The following is a 19,854-nucleotide window of genomic DNA, read 5'->3' on the forward strand; positions in this document are numbered from 1 at the left end:
ACACACACACACAGAGAGCCAACAATTTGTGCATTAAAGTTTCACACAGCACCTTGTTCTTGGTTGAACGCTTTTAGCTTTTGCGTTTTCATTGCCGCTTGAAATTCCCAACGTGTTATTGTTGTTGTTGTTATGCGGTTCACCTTGATTATTGTTGCTGTTGCTGTTGCTGTCGCCTGCCACATGCAGCTGGCAACAAAATGGCGCTGTGCCCTGCCCCAGACATGCGCGTTCAGACCCCTTTAAGCGGCTGTCCCTCCCTGTTGTCGTAGTTCACCTGGTCACCTGTCTGTGGAATTATTTCTTTTTTTTTTTGGTTCGAGAAAATGGTGGGGGTGTGGCACGACAAAAAGGCTGCTTTTAATTTGGCGAAAATTAAATTAATGTACTGTGAATGTGCAAATGTCGAAAAGTGAGTGCTGATGAATTGGAATTGCACAGCTTCGACAAAACTTACAGCAAGCTGATAACAATGGCCTGTCTGACTACATAATGGCCGCAAAGAAAAAATATATATATTGGAATCGAAAGAGCTTCGACAGAGAGTATATTACAAAAATTATCTACAGGTTGCTATTGTATTTCAGGGGAAACAGTTCTTATATTTATAATTAAGAATAAAGAATTAAGAAAAATATAATCTCTACAATTTTCGAATTTGTAGTATATCCATTTTGTGAATTGATAATCATTTCATATCACTCAGCCATTGGTTAACTCATAAGACCTTATATACAGTTGTCTAGATTATAACTTATTTCTGACTTCTTATTAACCGTTTAAGCACAGTTATCATAACAACTTAATACTATAGAGGTAATTTCTAAGAGCTGCATTTTCCTTACAGCTGTCTTTAGACTTTTAAATATAAATTTTCTGACATTCCTTGAGCGCTCTCAGCTGATGCATAATGATTCGTTGATTTCATTACCAATTCAAAATGCTTTAGCTGTGCAATCTAAATTTTGTTCTTTTCAATTTAGCATTTTTAAAGTGTTTCATATGCAACACTCCCTTTAGCTAATAATCCCATCCAATTCAAAAAGCAAGAACTGTTGCAACACTTGCCTAGCAGCCACATCATCATGTAAATGGCGGCTACGCATATTTAATGGCCTTCCGCAAAACTCAAACTCTAAGTTAAAAAAAAAAAAGAAAGAAAAAATATATAAAAGCAAAGTGGAAACCCAACAAACACTTTTCACGATCAGTTGGCCAGTATGCAGCAGCAGCAGCAGCAGTTAACCGGGCATGCAACAAGATGGCTAAAAAAAATTGGGTCCTTTTCTATTGCCAACTCGCTCTGACTGCATTACGCTAATTAATTCTTGATATATGGAAACTGTGGCCAGAATGGGCGACCATAAAAAAGCTTGCATTCTGCATTCAGTGGCAGCAATAAAAAGAAAAAAAACGCCTGCAGCAATTGCTCCACTTTGTATACCCTAACAGAGTATATTCGAATTTAGTTATGGCATGCGTGAAGTATTGAAAGAGGCAACTCCGACCCAATAAATTATATGTCTCTGTTGGTTATTAAATAAATCCCTTAATTCGTTTATAATTATTACAAAATTGCTTAAAATTCAAGTCTACAATTTTCTTCTTTACGACGAACATGAATTTATTTTTATGGTTTTTCTCTGGGATTTACTGAATCTGTATATAAACCATACCTTTCAATTAGTCTATTAAGCTTATGAAACTTAAGTTTCTATCGTGGATTATTTGTTTGGCGACATTTTTTTTTTATAATTAAAATATGAGTTTTTTGTGGACAACGGTGAAGAGTTTTTTATATTTATATGCCAATACGAAGCATGACTTGGTCTGAAACGAGTAAAAAAATATTTTAAAAATTTAGTTGCTGTCTATAATATTTATTCATTTGAAACTTCCGTTGATTTTTGAAAAGTTTTATTCCATAAATATTTCAACATGCCTACAATTTTGAATAAAATTTATAAATATAATTATTGTTTTATATATATGCAAGCGTATTTAATATTCGGCGAAGTATATAGAATCCTGCTTTCTTTTTTGCTGTAAGTTCGTGCTGGCAATTAAAATTTAGCAAGCTTTAAGGTAGCTCCTGTCGACTGTTTCCTCCTCGTGTCGAGGACTGCGGCAGTGACAGATGCCGCGGTTAAAGTTTAATAGCAATGCAACAACAATAATAACAGCAGCAACAATATGGCAAAAGGAATAGACAACAAAATGTGGCAGCGAAAGTGAAACAGTTGCCAGCGTGTATCCTACAGGATGCGCATGCAGCTCCTGTTGCCACTTTTTTTTTTGACATACAAAGGCAGAGAAAGGGAGAGAGGGAAAGAGACATTGAGGGAAGGGCTGTGAGGGGGAGTGAGTGTGGTACGTGTGTGTGAGTCCTGCCTTATGGCGGCAACGCATGTGACAGGAAACCACTCGCAGCAACCGCCAAAATGTGGCAACAACGCAGAGACAACCAGAACGACAACTACAGCTACAACTACAACAACAATATGGCTGGCAAAGCTGCCGCTTAAGCGGATGCTGCGCCTTTGCCTCGCCCAACCACAACCCTCGCTGCTGTTGCGTCAAGTGCTAAACGCACTGGCAACTTTCTCACATATGCAACCGAAACAAGCTTCTTGTCTTAGTCGTAGTGGGCTGTGTGGGCGACGTGGTGGCCGTGGCAGGCAGCGAAAGTGCGCGGAAGCAATAAAACATAGACGAGCATATGAAGGGGAGCCAGCAGTGGAGGGATGGAGTATGGAGTGAACCTCGTTGCGCTTACCACATCGGGCTATGCGTTGCAATTGCCTGGAAAGTGTTTTTTGGTTGCCTCAAAGATGGAAACAAAAAAACTCTGCTGTCCTCTCCAAGCAGGAGCTGAAGGAGCAGAGGCAGTAGCAGCAGCAGCAGCAGTGGCACATTAGATGCAGCATTTGTGTTTAAGTGCCGTAATATTTGTAAAGCGCGGAATGGGAAATATTATTATTCTTGTTGGAAGAAATTTATGTGTGCGTATGTGGAACGCAGCTTGGCAGCTTGGGCTTATTGATGGCCAGCTAATACTACCAGCAACTATCATATATGTATGTTGCATGAGATCTCCCATATGATAGTTATGTTGAAAAATAGTTTAAAGAAACCTAACATAAACCATTTCAAGTAAATAATAATACATCCAGACCACTATTTTCGCCGCATCACTTGTCGCAGATAGCTTAATCATGCAAATATATAAATATTAAGATTAAGATAAAATTCGAACAATTTTAGCTTCATAACTTTAATTTTTCCTATATATTTATGTATGTAACTTAAGATCAGTTTGAGTACCTTGAGAATATTTCGATAACTAATTAACGAAACTAATCCTTACATTTCCTCTTTAATCATTTAATTGCATGCGATGTTAAAAATATATATATATATATATTTTAATTTATTTCTATTTTTTATCTATTTTTGCTTATTATTTTTACTAACTTCAGATTACAATTATTCTTTCATTTATTTATTTATTTATTTATATTTAGATAGATTTCTGCGTATTAGTTTTATTTAGTTCACAAGATATTTTTGTTTTGTTTATCGTTGCAGGTATTTTTAAGAAATACGAAAATTAAGTGATTATTTTGTAGCCACAACAATGCGTCAATAATTCGACTGTAACATCTATATACACCATTTACTCTAGATTACTATACTTCTTATACAAATATATTAAATTTGAATTTGAAAATGATAGCTCCATATAATAGTTTAGTTTCAACTTATACATTTACTCACACGCACAATTATATATTATTTTCACGTTATGCTTAATCTGCTGATTATGCCTAATCTTCTGATTATGCAGACAAACTAAAATTGCAATGTTCATACCTTAAATTTCGGATCTGTTGAATTGCCGCCTGATAATTGCTTAATGATCAACTGCATCAGGTGCTATCATGATTTTCGAGTTTGCCAAATAACAACGAGAGCACAAAGGGTCCAACACAACATTTTTTGATGAAGATATTGAAAGGGCACAGCAAATGTCGAGAGTGAAGTTAATAGCCAGACTGCCCACAAGAGCTAGAAGCCGGGAGGAGAGAGGGAGTACACAGGATGGAGTCGGGGCACTTTGGTTATTCGGTATACCGAATCCGCTTGGTGCTCAGTTCGGCGGAAGAACAGCTGCCGCAACTATTATGGCCCCGGGCTGATCTTGATCTAATTTGGGTGTATTAGTTGTCCAAAAACTGTGGCAAACAAAGCAGGCAGCGACGAGCAGCAACAACAACAAAAATAACATTTGTAGACCTTTTTGAGCAAACGCTGCGCTGTCAAGGATGCCTCTTTGGGTATCCTGTGGCCGCCTGCGATAAGGCTCTGCTAATGGCTTCATTAGACCGTCTCAGTTCGGCTCGCACAATCACATGCTTGCCACATGCCGCGCGCGACTCTGATGCGATCTTCGAACTCTCTTCGAGAACTCGAGTTCAAGTGGCGTTGCCTTTGAAGTTCCACAGAGATGTGCGCCACTCTTATCGATAACTGTCGATTGGCATGTGTTTTGCGCAATTTGCACAAATATACTCCTGAACTCGACTCGACTACGTCAGCTGTCTGATTAATGTCGAAGCATAAAAAGTTCAGCGTTTCCATTTCCATTTCCATGCGCCCATCTAATGCATCCGTAAAGGACACGCACATAAAACTTCTCAAAAGAATCTTAAAGATTGTAATAAAATAAGACTATTACGAATGGTTAGCACTGTTAGTTAAATACTCTAACTGATTTATGCCAGATATATTTATGTGAGATAATTACATAATAACATAAATACATCTGGCATATGTCATATAATAACATAATTACATAAATACATCTGGCATAAATCAGTTAGAGTATTTAACTAACGAGCTACAAACAAAAGAATTTTATATCAATTAACAATCGATTTTTGTTAGTACTTGTAAAGCTGGTTTTTATTTATATACACTTAATGACTATACAAACAAAAAGAAATAAACTTAAAAACACATGCATTTTTTATAAAAATAAGGAGGTATCACATATTTGTACTAACTAGAGCAAAGAGTTAAAGCGTCTTTCCTTATAATAACAACAACATCTATCTAAAATCTAGTTAGCTTAAAAACTTGGACATGCTTTTTTAGGTGCTCTACATATTTAGCTATAAAGCTGAAATACCCTTTGCAAGGGTATATAAAAATAAAAAAATTGTTCGTAGCTGGCAGTAGGAAGTGCCCCGATACAAATCAGCCCCCAGACAAAGCACAGAACACAAAAACAATATTACAATACTCGGTCGTATAATAAAGATGGAACAAACATTTCATTTTATAATTTTATTATCCATTTCTTTAGCTGCTCATTTTCCGTACCATTTTGATTGCGTTGTCGTCTGTTGCTTGTGACTCATATTAATCAGAGAATCGAGAGAAACAAACGAGAACTTCACACCTTTTGTCCACAACAAAGCACTACAGCACTCAAAAAGAGAGAGCGGGGTGGAGAGTGCTAGGGGTAGGGGTCTAGGTTATTTAGGCAGCAAGGGGATTGGTCTGCTTTATGACCGCTCCTTGACTTTAATGGCCACTTTTCCTATGAAAAGAAATTAAAAATATATATTCCAACATATCCATATACGCTCACTTATTACATTTAGATATGACCTAAAAGAAATCATTTAACAAAAATGCACAAATTATTTTTGTTGCTGTTGTGGTTTGTATGGCAAGTGTCGTTAAAAGATATGCCAGCTCCCTCACAGCATATTCTTGACTTAGTATTATTTATATGCAAAGAAGGGCCCGGGGCCTCGTAAACATTGAAAAGTGCACATAAAATGTGTAATCGCCAGAAGTACTTGCCTGCATCGGGAATGCATTTCTCAATCTCTATCTGCATCTCTCTCTCTCTCTCTCTCTCTCCTAGTCTATATCTAATGTTGAATTGCTCGATTGTTTGATTACAGTCGTTGTAATGGTCATTAAAATTGCTCATGAACTTGAAGCGTTGCGGGAATCATAAAGTTATTTGAGATGTGCCGTAATTTTCTTAAGAGCCTAAAATACACTTCAATCCTAGGTTTGGTCATGCATTATAAGCTATATCATATGAAGGGCTTGAGAAGTGCTCAATCATTAAAAATACTTCATAGAATATCTGAGCTGCCTTCAAAAGTGGGAATAGCTTTTATACGGCTGTTAACTAAATCATTTTATTATTTATTTATACAAGTACATATATGTATGTATGTTTGTTGCAGTTATATATAGTCAATCGTGTAGTTTTTAGATTTGTAAATATTTCTGCTCATAACACAAGCTTTAAATTGTATAAACAGTTGGAATGAATACAAATAAATGTATATATTTTCTCATCATTTCATTCACAATTTAAATATGCACACGTTTTAGCTAGATTTTTCAGTTCGCTTGTCATTCCAATCAACAACTCTGGCAAAATATTTCATTTCAAAATGAAATAGTCTAAGTATACCAGATAAGATACAAATCATACTTATAATCTTGCGCTTATTTTTATAGAAGTCAACCTCAAAAGTAAACATTTTCATAGACAAATATACTTATTTTTACTAAATGACAGTCGGAGACTTAGTTGGTAGCTGAATTGCCCCTGTCTACTTTATTTATAATACCAATCACATATAGGGGGCCTTCAAATGTATATTTTATTAATAATAAGACATGAGTTTTTTTCACCAATGATTCTACAGTTTCCATTCTTATCAAGTGCTTCTGTAATCTCTATTAATTTATATTCGTTCTTAAAAACGTTGATTAAATGTTGAGATTTGTTGGTATTCTGGTGTAATTCTATGCCACAACAATGTGCTAATCATTAAATCAAAAATATATGTTGTCTCCCTCAACTTGACAATTAACATATCGGTATTCCAAGTGACTCCGTGGCGCAACGGTAGCGCGTCTGACTCCAGATCAGAAGGTTGCGTGTTCAAATCACGTCGGGGTCAATTTCGAAAAGTATTTTTTTTATTCATTTTTATTTTTTGCAAGCATTCTTTTACTTAATAATCTAAAATATCAAGAAGTAATCCTTACTTAAGCTAATGACTTGAAAAACTTTAATATTGAAGTAGTTTGGTTTTGCGGAACAATCAATCAGTAGACTTTTTGTTGGCCAATTGCTTATGGATTTTTCGTCAAAGGAAATGCATTCAGCTGTTTACAGTTGTATTTCAGTGCTTTACAAGTTCACACCAAATGTTTACACATCTTTTCACAACACAAGGGTCAAGGTGTGAGAAATCAAAGACCTTTAGCGCCGCCTCGCCTTGTTCTATACCACAGCAACATACATATTTCCTCTGTAGTTTATTTTCCACATTTTATGGCATTTAATTGCATTTCGATGGCTAATAAAATGTTTTCACGAGAATTAACGACAGGAAGCGCGAACAAAGCGCATGCTAAACACAAGGCAATTAGCGTCTTCGAAGAGTTAAAGGCGGCACTTTGATGATGCTGCCGCCAGAGGGCGCCACATGACAACATAATAGTTTTAAAATTAGTGCGTAAAGCGAAAAGTGAACGAACTCTCCACTGATGATGATTATTGGGTATTTGAATTAAATTTTGCAATGCGAAACGATTTTCGATTAATTTGTAATTATATTACATTCCACGCTTGTATTATTCCCTAACTACACCCTGTAATTGCAGGCGCGTCAAATGGGCTAAGCCAATATATAAATATATATGCAATATATAAAGTCCATGTACATATATAGACCTATTGATCTGAAAGTATAGATACTTTTTATTCAAATTTTCAAATTTGATTAGATAAGAAAAATGAAAATTTATACCTGAACAATTGCAGAGCATAGCCTATTTCATGTTTGTATGGTAAATCATGAATACTTACGCATTACACGTAATATTGTAAAATTCTCTGATTTTGCATAATTATCTCCGCTAGAAATAATATATACATACATTCTTTTTTTTAATTACGTGGGACTGCTCTTAATTAAATATTTATCAAATGGATTTTGAGCTTATGCAAATAAAATGCACAAATGAGCCCCGAATAAATGAATTGGGATTTGGCCGGGGGCTCTATCATGTAGAATTAGCTTAAATAGGAACAACAACAAAAATTCGATGCGTATTTGATTTTCATACCCGCCCTTGAAATGGTAGGAGGAAGAAACTAATGCGGGCACCGTTTTGACATTAATTGATTGCAGCGAAATAAATGATACTCATATAAATTGAGGGAACATTCAATTTGAACATAATCCACTTACAGATGTCATTCACTCATTGCCTTCATTATCTACTAAACTGTTAGATAATCGCCGCAATTAGTCCCATAATGATAATTATCATTCAGATATAACTATTCCACTCGTAAGTGCCCGATTTGTCTTTGCAGAACTTGAAGAATGCGCCGCCAGGTGCAGTGGAATGTGGCTACGAATGTGCCTCGTCAGTGAACAGTTCATTAAGCTGCTCGCGTTGAAGTGTCTTTTGTTGGCAACACTGGAAATAAACACAGCCCAGTAATTGTTGTCTGAAAGTGTCTGGCAGTGTCTGGGCTATGTGTGCACATTGTCAACATAGTCCTTACAACTTTAAAACAAGTATTTGAAATGTGTGTTTCGTTTAGTGAGTGGATCGTTCGGCCACTTGAAAGCAATTAAAAATCCTTTAAAATATTTTCTTATCGTGCCGAATGACTCCGTTGATAGACACCCAGTGGTGTAGCTAAAAGGATCACAGATACACAAGTACTTTAACGATTAGATTTAAGTGTATCTAGAGTCAGAAAGGATTCTTCAAAAAGAGCAATCGAGCTAGATTAGTTAGTTATCGTTGGGTATATAGACACTTGATGTTGAAGAGATTAAAGATACATTATTTTATGTTTCGTAGTATTCATTTCCCTTGACGACAATTAAATGATTCCCACTTATTATTTAACCTGAGGAGAACTTTTACCTATCAAGGCTATAGACCTCAACTTGAATACAAAGAATATCTGTTTGGCCTGTCATCTCTCTAAACAAAAAAATAAAATAAATTTTGCTCATGCCTCAAGCTAGGAACTGCAATAACTGAAGTATCTTACCTTGGAGATCCCCCTTAAGAACGCCTCTTTTATTTGGCAGTAGGCGCCTTAAACATGTTGTTGGCCAAGTGCGTTACACGCAGCCATTTAAGTGTGCAATTGTGCAAGCTCCCTGAATGGATCGAGCTGGCTCCTCGGCCTCCACTGCCTCCACAGCTGCCACAGACTGCAAGCAGCCCAGTCAGCGATGACTGCTCCTGTAGCACGAAGCATTTTGCGCAGGCGCAGGCCAATGAAACGTTTGTCGTTTGTCGCTTGTCGCTTGTCGGTTGTCGTCTGTCGCGCTTATCGCCACGCACTTATCTCAAATACCTCGCAGCAGTAGGAGCCAAAGGAATGGAAGGAGCTGTTGTAGGCACAGGAGGCAAAACGGAGGCGGGCAGCCTTAACTGAACGCTTGAGCGATTGCGGGCTCACACAAGTGTCGCCAAGCCAGGCTGACTCGGGTGTCTTCGTTTTGCCTGCATTGCCTGACTCGTAACAATCATCTATGCATGTACACTGAGAGAAAATGTACATCGAATGTTGTAGGTTAAGTTTTGAGTGTGAGAGGAAACATAATTTCTGTGAAGGTAACTTAGACGACGTAATCTGATCAAATATATCATTTAAAATTTCTATTACTTAAAGTACAAAAATAAAGTGCAGTGCTTGATATTTCTTAAATTAATCAAAAATAATTATAATATTTAATAATAATTATTTTTTTGAGCAGATTTTAATATATGGAATGATTAATGCCTAATTCAACAATGCAAAATAGGATTTTGTTCTTTTAAATTCAATGTTGGGTTTATTTTTCAAACAGCGTTTTTCTTCGAGTGTTTGGTTGGAAGGTCTGTGGTGCGATGCGATCTTCCTTTTTGGCTGCCTCCTTGGACAATGTTTGTATCTTAATTTTCAAGCGCGCATACGTGGAATGCTCCTCGAGCTGCGCGTCTGAGTTACGAGTTGATGGTGCTGAAAGTGACACAAGTCATAAATTCCTTTTGTTTGCCAACTGGCTGGTGCTCGCTGCCTCGCTGCCTCGCTGCGTCGCTTTTGCCTCTCCTTCGGAAACGTTTCGACTGAACGTTGACAATTTAAACTGAATGAAATTGACTCAGTGTTTTGGGGTTCGCCTCACTTATCTCTATCGCAGTTGGCCGATCAGCTTTGCGTTTGCTACGTTTTCGATTGGTCACATCGATCGGTAGCGCTGTCAATTGGTCACATCCTTTGTTTATTCAATGTAGACAGTTGTTTTCACTATTGTTTTCTTCTGTGGTACAATATTTGAAAAGCATATTTGATTTGGCGCCATCGTAACAGGAAGTGTGGTGTTATAAAACTGTCATGTTATAAGGTTTCTGGTATAGAACTGAAATTAATATGCTACTAGGACCGTCATGGCCATGTACATGCACATTTCAATTGTTGTTGTTTTTCTAGAACTTGGTTTATGGAGCAGACGTGCGAGCATATTTACCGCTTGAGCGAAAGTCTGTGAGTCAGCTTCCTGTGTATTCGTTTGATTGCTTTTATTCATTTCACTTTTTTTTTTTTTGTTGTTGTTGGATTTGATAATTGGGTAAAGTTTGCCATGCTCTTATTTTCCATGTCAAGTCCCTGATCCTATTAATTCCTTTTTTTCGGCTTCATCTGTGCTTTGGGCCTCCCAGGGGTGCAGCCCGTCATAAACAGAACATGTCCAACAATTTTTCTCCAGACATTCGCAAAAAAGTAAAACAAAATATATGCACGAAATAAATATATACAGAGATATTTTTTTCGCCATAAATTTATGCATATTTATAAGCGAATTCATTTCGTGTCCATTCCAAATGCAAACAAATAACACGCAAAACAGCAAACGAAATAGAGTGGTAAAGGGGAGTGTAGGAATGTGGGCTGGATGAGTTGGAGGTGGTCTTTGGTGCGCTGAAAGCTATCAGCTAATTCCCCAAATCCCCGAATTAATAAAGCAGAGTACTACGAAAATGCCCACGAACAAAACCAACACGCGATTGGGCAATGAGTAAAATTCTGTCAGTTGTAGGAGAGAGGCTGTGGTTAACGTATGAGAGAAAACAGCAACGATTCTTAGCTGGAGATATGTGTAGGTAAAAGAAATATAAATATATATAGAGATGCATCCATCTATCAAGCAAAGAGCAGAGCAATAATAAGAACACAAAATTAGCCCGTGTAAACAAACATGTCAACACGAATAAGTAGTAGAATGAGATCGGAGAGAAACTAGTAGGAGTAGAGTTCATAAATTATGGCTGACATGTTGACCACCCTTCAAGAAGTGGGAGCACCTGCACCTGCCAAAGGAGCTGTTCTAGCAGGCATTCCCAGAAATCAACCTTAAAGTCGCTCGAGAGTCGTGGCCAAGTTTTATGGCAAGTGTCAACACTGAATTTTTAGTTCAGCTCATCGATCTCTTCCTTTGTCTGCTTCTCTCTCTCTCTCTATCTCTCGCTCCCTCTCTCTCTGTCTCTCTCTCTTTCTATGTGGACTGTCATGACATCTGGCTAAACAAAGACATTATTGATGCCCAGATGTGCGCTGATAAGACTGAGAAGACTGGCGAAGATTGTTGCAGACAAAAAAGACGGTCCAGTTCAGTTGAGTTGCAGTTCAGTTCAGTTGAGCAGCGTTGAGCTGAGGTCCATGATCAGATAAGTGAGATCGTTGGATGCCGACACAAACGAAAAAAAAAAAAATAAGGAAGAAAAAAAAACACGACACAGATAGAGAGGGAGACACGCGATGTCAGAGTTGCCACCGATGGCTCCACGTGAAACGTAACTCACTTTCAATAATTTATAGAAGGTAGTCAGGTGAAGTCTTGTCTCAACTCTTGGCAATTACCTTGAAATGCAGTCAAGAGGACTTGTTGACATGTCGTTACTGTTGTTTGTTCGTATATATGTTGTTTGTATGTTTGTATCTGTGCTCTGTCGCTTCAGGGGGGCCCCCAGACCTCTATCTGGGGTAATTGGATACTGTAAACAAGTCGTAGTCAGCTGTGGGATGCCCGGACAGACTCTAAACTACAACAAGATAAATGCGATGTTCGAGTGTAGATATGAGTAATGCTTGGGATCGATAGCAATAGATCAATATCAACATCAAGAGTGAGGAGTGGGGAGTGGAGGGGGTTGCTCAAAGTACTTCCAACAACTAATTGGCATAGGGAAAATGGCAGTTGAAAGTTTGATAGAGAAGCATATGCTTGATTGTATTTTCTTGGTAATAGATTTAGGATTAACTGGTTATTGTATAAGCATAGAAGTATAGATGTATGATGTATATATGTATAGATATATGAGCAATACATAAACTAGTTAAATAAAGATTTAAGGTGCATATTTAGCGGCCAGCTGTAGCTAACTGGAATAAGGAAAGTGTGAAGCAAAAAAAGGTTGTAGATCTTTAATATAAAATTGTTATACTGTGTTTTTAGATTGTGTGGATCAGTTTTGATACTTTTATTAGCTTAGCAGTCTAAGTGATTAAGGGACTCCACATAAGAACCCAAGAATCAGACTTAAAAGTGTAATAAGGGTAGAGGGTGATTACTTTATCACTTCACAAATCAGCTGGGCAAATAAGGCACTTGTAAACAGAGGGAAAGCTGTTGCCAATGAATGAAATGTCCTAAGTAAGTGATGGGAATTTTGTGAATACATTTAATGTATAGGAACAGTATCGGTGATATTTACTGTGTATAATAAAACAGTTCAAACTTCCAAATGCACCCGGATGGAGCATGTGTGACCAAAAAAAAAACTAGTTCTGCCACCAGATGATAGCTTAATCATTTATGTATATATATATATATATATATATATATGCTTCATAATATGTCATGTGAAAAGGTATCTGAAAAAGATGCAAAGTTCAACTTATTTTATTAAAATACCGAATGCATATTAAAATTCCTGCAATTTTGAAGACATATGTTTGATGTTATTTTATGCAAATCGGCGCTGATTTGATCAATTAATGATTGATATTAAATAATTAAAAATGCGAATGTTTGCTGTGGTTACTTCAAATGTGCAATCAGTCAGTAATATGTGAATCACAGCCGAGAATAATTCGAATAATTCATTGGGATTTGCAGCAATTTGTGCATAATTTAATTGAAAATTAATCTGTCTTTTGGCTTCATAATTAAATTGCAGCTGTAAACTTTTTACAGAGTTGGGAAAATGATTTTGGTTCAATTGGCTTAAAATGTTGCGGTTTGCCGCTGCAATTGTGTGAAATGCAATTGCAGCACGTAATTGGCTAAGCGGGCACTAAAGAGCCCGTTTGAATGCCGCATTGCCACATTGCCGCATGCCACATGCCACATGCCACAAACGACAGCATTACACAGTGGGCAACTTGTCAATGCAACTGACACATATATCACATCAGCATCTCCGGCAACGCATAATGTTTGTCATAACTGAATAATTGCATGAACACAGCTGAAAATTGTGGCAAGCATCAGCTGCAGACTGCTGCCACGCTGCCACTCTGCCCGTTGCGCCTAATTTAGCAATGGCAACGCCAAGTGCCGCATAAATGTTTTGTCAAATGATGCGACTTCTTCAAGTAGCTGCAACAACCGCGTCTGCCGCAGCCAGCAGCAAATTGCATTATTAGCCGCGGCCATAAAAAGTCAGCAGCAGCCTCTATCTCCTGGTTGAATGCCCCTTGCCACTTGCCACTTGCCTCTTGCCTCCTGTCACACTTGCTGCTGTTCTCGGGAGCCATTCAGTTTGATGTCTGCATTTTTAACGCCGCTGTGATGCAGAATAGTTGCATGTACTTTGATTACTCCTTCACTTTGAAGCTGTTTGACAATTTCCCTTCAATGCAGCTGCAATATTACCAATCTTCCCAACGAGGTCTTCAACAACAAGTATGTTGCCACACAATTATCGACACAGGCTCACAAATTGGTTATCTCTTGTTATTTTACCCTTAACAAAATGCTTGCAGGGGCTTCGTCAAAACTGAACCGAAACCTGAAATTTTTTGCATGTTTTATTACTACTTTGTCAGAATTGATGTAAAAATTGTAACGAGCTGTCTCGACTAGAACATTCTGACTTTAAGTGTTTCACTAATGAGTTATAAATATTATTCAATATATATTTTGCCAACAAATACAAATATTATTTTTAAACACGGCCAGCAACAAAAGCAACCCCAGAGCAAATCTAAGATGCAAAACACGTTGCGCCTTGTTTTTGTTCATGCTGCTGCAACAGCAATGCCCGCTGGTGGCATGCATCCGTGTGTGTTTATAAATGTGTGTGTGTGTGTGTGTGTGAGTGAATGCAAGTGTCTGTTGCAAATGTCTCAATTTCAAAGCAGGCAACCAGCAACGCCTGCAGCCGCATCAACAGCAATCAGAAAGAAGGCTGTTGTTGTTGCGGCTGCTGCTGCTGCTGCGGCTGGTGCTGGTCGGGCTAATGACAGGTTATCCGCAAAGATGCAAAAGCTGGCAACAGTGCATGATCCCTGGCCTGGCTACCTGCTAAGAGCAGCAACATTTTAGCTTACAGACCGACAGGCAGGAGCAGGAGTAGGAGCTGCAGGAGCCTTTTGCTCAATTGCCAATAAGTGGCAATGTGGTCGAGAGGCGTCTAATGTCTAAATTCAGTTGATGTTCAGAGCCTTTGTTGCTGCATCTTGAACGGAACCTTTTGTGTTGCCATTTTTCGGGGCATTGCATAACCCAAAGAAATAACCCATAATTACGGACTGTGTGCGAGAGGATTTGCCTTTTTCGACGACGCCTGTTGTTTGGTTTCACTGTACTTGAGCGCTGCCAGTCTCGTTTTTCGGGTTTAACAACTAAATTTGAAAATTTGACGCAAACAATGCTGAAACTTGTGGCCTCTCTGCCTGTCTGCCTGTCTGCCTGCCTCCAGGGTGCCAATACACAATTCAAAAAGAAAGAAGAGTCGAAGTCGGAGTCGGACTCTGAGTTTTAGTCTGGCCCAGTGCCTGCCTGTGCCTTTGCCTGGGCATATTTAATTAATTTATTTCGAGTGATCCCCGTTGTGGAGCGTGTGTGGACTCTGTGGCGTCGTCTGCTTTTGAAGTGTTTCAAAATTAATTCCGATCATCAGTTGTACAATCGGCTGATGTTGCTTCTGCTGCGGCTGCTACTTCTGCTTACCCCCGCCGCAGGAGATCTCCGTTGGTTAACCAACTCTCAATTTTTGTGTATACCCTGTGCCTCCAGAAGCGGACGAATGGGGTATCATGTTGCAGAATTGCAGACAATCAACTCAGATGTGTTCAAGAAACCAGATTTTTGACAATATTATTGTTTCTCATGCCCCATTTTCCTATAGCTCGATAAATATCGAAAATTAAGTTCTGTAAATTATTATGTAACTTATTTGGAATACAACCTTTCGAGTTAGCTACAGGGTATATGCCAGTCGGGCATTCGCGCCTGGAGTCCACTAACTTTGTGTTGATCCTTTGCTTGTGGCATGCTCAACGGCGCGTGATTCGAGCTCTTCCCTGGGCTCCTTGTCCTCCTCCTCCTCTCCCTTGATCTCCTCCTCCTCTGCTGTGGTTTTCGTTTGAATTTTTCGTGATTAGCACACGAATAAAAGATTGAGATATTGGACTGCGGGGCGTTATACGTGGGCGTGGCCAGAACTGTTTGTACCTTGGCAGCTGCTGGCAGCAATATAAAACTGAAATTTCATTGGTAAATGATGACGCCATAATCTGTATAAGCTTTCTGATACTCTTTCAATTGCGTATCAAGAATAAATACACTTACATCTCCTTCTACTTGGTATTGAACACTTATGCAATCTACTTTTGAATTGATGCAGGGCATCAAAACATGTGAGATCAGATTAACAGAGATCGGTAAAGTGAATCTAGTGTTATTTGTATAGTTAAAGGCTATTTGAGAAAAAAATGAACACATATTTTTAGAATTTAATTGTAACTAAAAGCATGTTTAAAAAAAAACACTAAAATCCGCAAATCCGAACTAAACGTTCGTCTACCAAATATACACTGAACATATATGAAACATATTAATATAAAAATGGTTTGGTTCGTAAGCAAATGAAAAGTCGATCTTAAATTTAACTTGCAGCCCCTGTTGTTTTATGTTGATTGCATTTGAAATATTGTTCATCTCATGATTAAATCCAAGTCTTAAATCCACGACATTTTGATCCTTCATACCTCACAGACTGTCACATTCCGTGGCAGCAGCAATTTGGTATTTAAGACACTTTAATCAATGCGGTTTCCTTGTGTATAACACACTCTACACTTTTCCCCTTTGTCAGCCACTGCGCATCTGCTAGAGATTATATAATTATACAATTATATTTACATTAAAAATCTGTTACATTCTGTGTAATTTATTCAAAAACCGAAAGCAGTTTCGTTTCCCAAGAACTCGGAGACACATGTTTCAGAAACACTCCCCCCAAAGTACAATAATCGATGGGCCCCGATGGGGTCCGCTCTTTTTGTAGGCAAACACGATGACAAAATCTCTATGAAAATAAACATTAGTTGAATTTCATTGAGTAAACTAAACAGCACGCACTTTCTATCTGTCTATATATATATATATATATACATATATATATATATTATATATCTGTCTATCTTGGTTGCTTTATCTGCACAGGAAATTCCGCTGTCGCCTCAATTGACATTTGTTATGTCAAAATTTGTGTGACAGCCATCAATCGTGATGTTGTTGCTTAGTTGCGTGCCCCCCTCTTGTGTTGACAAGCGTTTGCGTTTCGGGTCTAGAGTTTCAGCAGAGACTGTCAACGCTCAGACACGCAACGGGGACCTCCCAGAACTGCCCACCGTATATAAAACTTATGTGTGTGTTTTTGTGTGTGACCAAAGTTCTTAAGTGTTGCAAATGCATTACAGAAATTACACTTGCTTCCAGCGAAGCTAATATTAACCGTAACCTAACTGGGCTAACTGTAACGCTGCAGCCAATCGCTGCAGGTAAGTTTGCAACAGTTTGCAGCTGAAACGTTTTTGACCTACCTGCTACCTGCTGGCAGATCATGGGCCAACAATTTAATGGCCTTTGTGGTGATTTTTGGCAAGGCAAGGAAGTTGTTATAATAATAAAATAATATTTATTATTATGATTATTCTTCCTTGCTGGCACTTTTTATTTTATAAATTTTAAGCAAATATATTTGCTTTTAATTTATTATTATTATTTTATTTTTTATTTTTTGGTTTCCAGCAAACATAAACACATCAGCACAACTGTTGTCCTTCTGACGCTGTTATCCTGCGCACACATGTTGTCCCTTTAATTTCAGTTTTGTTTTGTTTTGTGTTGTTTCGTTGTTTCCCCCCGCACACGTTTTTAATGACAATTCCTGTTACAGTTTTGGTCTAGTTTTTCAATTTTCGGCACCAGATTGTTATCTTAATGACTCTATACATTTTTCTCTTGTCTCCTTCTTTTTTGTGGCAGAGTTTAACGTAAAGATGTTTTATTATATTTTAAATATTTTCAATTTCATTTCAACAACTGCTGCGCAGAGAGGCAAAAATGTTTATTCGTCTTCAGTCTGTTGGTCTGTTGGTCTGTGCTCTATTGTTAGTCCATCTTCCACTTGGCTGATGTGCTTGAAATGGAAACTCAAGTGTTTCTCATTTCATCGGGGTTTCATCAGGATGTGCGCTATGGCTAGCTGCTGAGTGTTTGCTTTCTCTTATAATAATCCAATATCATAATGTGTTTCATATTTTTGTGGTTTTTAACAGCCAGTCAGTTCAGGTAGTTGCCTCGACTTGGCTGCGACTCGATTGGTTTGCTGCGACTGTGTTTTCAACTACAGTATTAAAAAAAACACTAACCATTATTTGCCACAGTTATATATTAATTTCATAGATTTATTTTCTTTTATTATCTATTTAATTTGTCATTAAAAATTAATAAAGAAAATCACAAATTTTTTTTTCTTTCTTGAGTTCTTTGGGTATTTTTTGTTGTTCTCAAAATATTCAAGGGTTTTTTTGCGATATCTTATCAAACATGTATTTGTTATACTTTGTTAATAAATTTGCTATTTTTAGTTTTAATTTCAATGCGATGATACATTTCGTGAAAGCAAATGTGTGTCTCAATTTGGCTTTACGAGCTCAGGAGCCCACCGGGAAGTGGTTGCAGCTACTGAACATTGAGCCATATATCATTGTGACTGAAGCACAAATTAGATTGAATGCCACACACGCACACACTCACACTCACACACACACACACACACATACACACTGCACTGATGATTTCAAGTTGGGGTCGCTCACTTCAAAGCGCCCACAACACCTCAACAGTTGCACAATTACGAGCACTGACAACTCCCAAAGGTGTCCAGCGATGCCTGCGTTAACGGCAACGGCAACGGCAACGGCAACGACGACGACGATGACGACGACTCCGACGCAGTGGCGGCGCCGCTGCTGGCGTCATTCATTGGCGAGATACCCAAGTCCCCCCAGAGTGGTGCCCAAGCAAAGGGAGAAGGAGGTGGGTTGACTGAATGGAGGCAGCGAGTGCGGCTGGAAACTGGGTGCTAACAGAGTCCGTTTCCATTCATTTACGTTTTTGTTACTGTTTTCATTTCGCTTTTAACTCAGCCACCCCCCTATCCCCTACATTTACTCTGCCACAGCCTGCCCCCGCCCTTTTGGCTGCAGTTGAGTCAGTTTTCCATTGAGTTTTGACAAACGACTGACATTCATCAGTGTCAGCCACCCGCTTCCAATGCGCCTCCCCGCCTCCCTTCCACCATATGCCCCTATATGGACTAAAAACACAACAAAAAAACAAAGAAGAAGTGGAACTTGCGGCATGTTGCGATGCCAACAAATCAAAGGCACATTCCAGTCAGCTCCAACGTCGTCATCTCTGTCGCTGTCTCTGATGAGCCCGGCCGCAGCATCTGGAGCGCATTAATCGACACATTTTCTGTGTGTTTATACTCTGTTTCCCCACGGAGAAGACTGAGTATATTATCCGCTGGCCTCTTTTCGATAATAGCGGTACTTGGAGAGGACAAAGTTAAAATATATACTTGCTAATAACATCGCATCGTACAAGGAGACAAAGTGTTTTTCCAATTTTAGAGAATTTTCTTGAAGAATTCTTTCTTCGTTTTTGTTTTAATTTCTCAAAAAAAAAAAAAAAAACATATATACAAATAATTATATTCACAAATTTAATTATTTAATTTATACATTGCATAAAATATTTCTTCAAAAATATAGCGCTTAAGCAAATTTATATTGTTTTAACCAAACGATTTCTGGGTTTTATTCACTTCTCTCTCATAAAATGGCAGAATACTGTTTAACCAAATAGAATTAAATAGAATATTATATTATATTACAATAAATTAACACACAGTCACAGGGACTAACTCCATAAAAATTAAGTATAAAAAGAGTGTTCTCCACCCATTTTAGCTGCTCTTCATTCTAAGAACAGAGTATTGCATAATCCAGAGTTGCCTACTGAAATTGTTTTTTTTTTTTAGTATGTCAGCCGAGTCTTACCCTTGGGGCTTGCTCCAAAAGCGAGAGAGAGAGAGAGAGAGAGAGAGGAGGAGAGTGTGTGCCCCAACACAAAAAAGAAGAAGTTGTGGAGGCAGCTCACATCCTGTGCCGAGCGCTTTGAAGCCTCCCAATAAAATGAGCCGCACAGC

At 38.2% G+C, this 19,854-nt stretch overlaps 2 long non-coding RNA genes and 1 other non-coding gene across 3 annotated transcripts; 1 reads left to right on the top strand and 2 right to left on the bottom strand.

Annotated features, from left to right (window-relative positions):
- The first annotated feature begins 6,929 nt into the window (after nucleotides 1-6,929).
- Trnaw-cca lies at nucleotides 6,930-7,001 on the top strand. The gene has a single exon. It is a non-coding gene; the product is annotated as a tRNA-Trp (tRNA).
- A 7,276-nt stretch (nucleotides 7,002-14,277) lies between these two features.
- On the bottom strand, nucleotides 14,278-16,071 carry LOC116805445. The gene is made up of 3 exons (XR_004365186.2): nucleotides 15,921-16,071; nucleotides 15,538-15,831; nucleotides 14,278-15,471 (listed from the first exon to the last, which is right to left on the bottom strand). It is a non-coding gene; the product is annotated as an uncharacterized LOC116805445 (long non-coding RNA).
- A 430-nt stretch (nucleotides 16,072-16,501) lies between these two features.
- Nucleotides 16,502-16,955, bottom strand: LOC116805447. The gene is made up of 2 exons (XR_004365188.2): nucleotides 16,713-16,955; nucleotides 16,502-16,659 (listed from the first exon to the last, which is right to left on the bottom strand). It is a non-coding gene; the product is annotated as an uncharacterized LOC116805447 (long non-coding RNA).
- Nucleotides 16,956-19,854: the final 2,899 nt, after the last annotated feature.

This window comes from Drosophila grimshawi, unplaced genomic scaffold (assembly GCF_018153295.1).
Source record: "Drosophila grimshawi isolate 15287-2541.00 unplaced genomic scaffold, ASM1815329v1 contig_311, whole genome shotgun sequence".
In the NCBI taxonomy this organism is placed as follows: Eukaryota; Metazoa; Arthropoda; class Insecta; order Diptera; family Drosophilidae; genus Drosophila; species Drosophila grimshawi.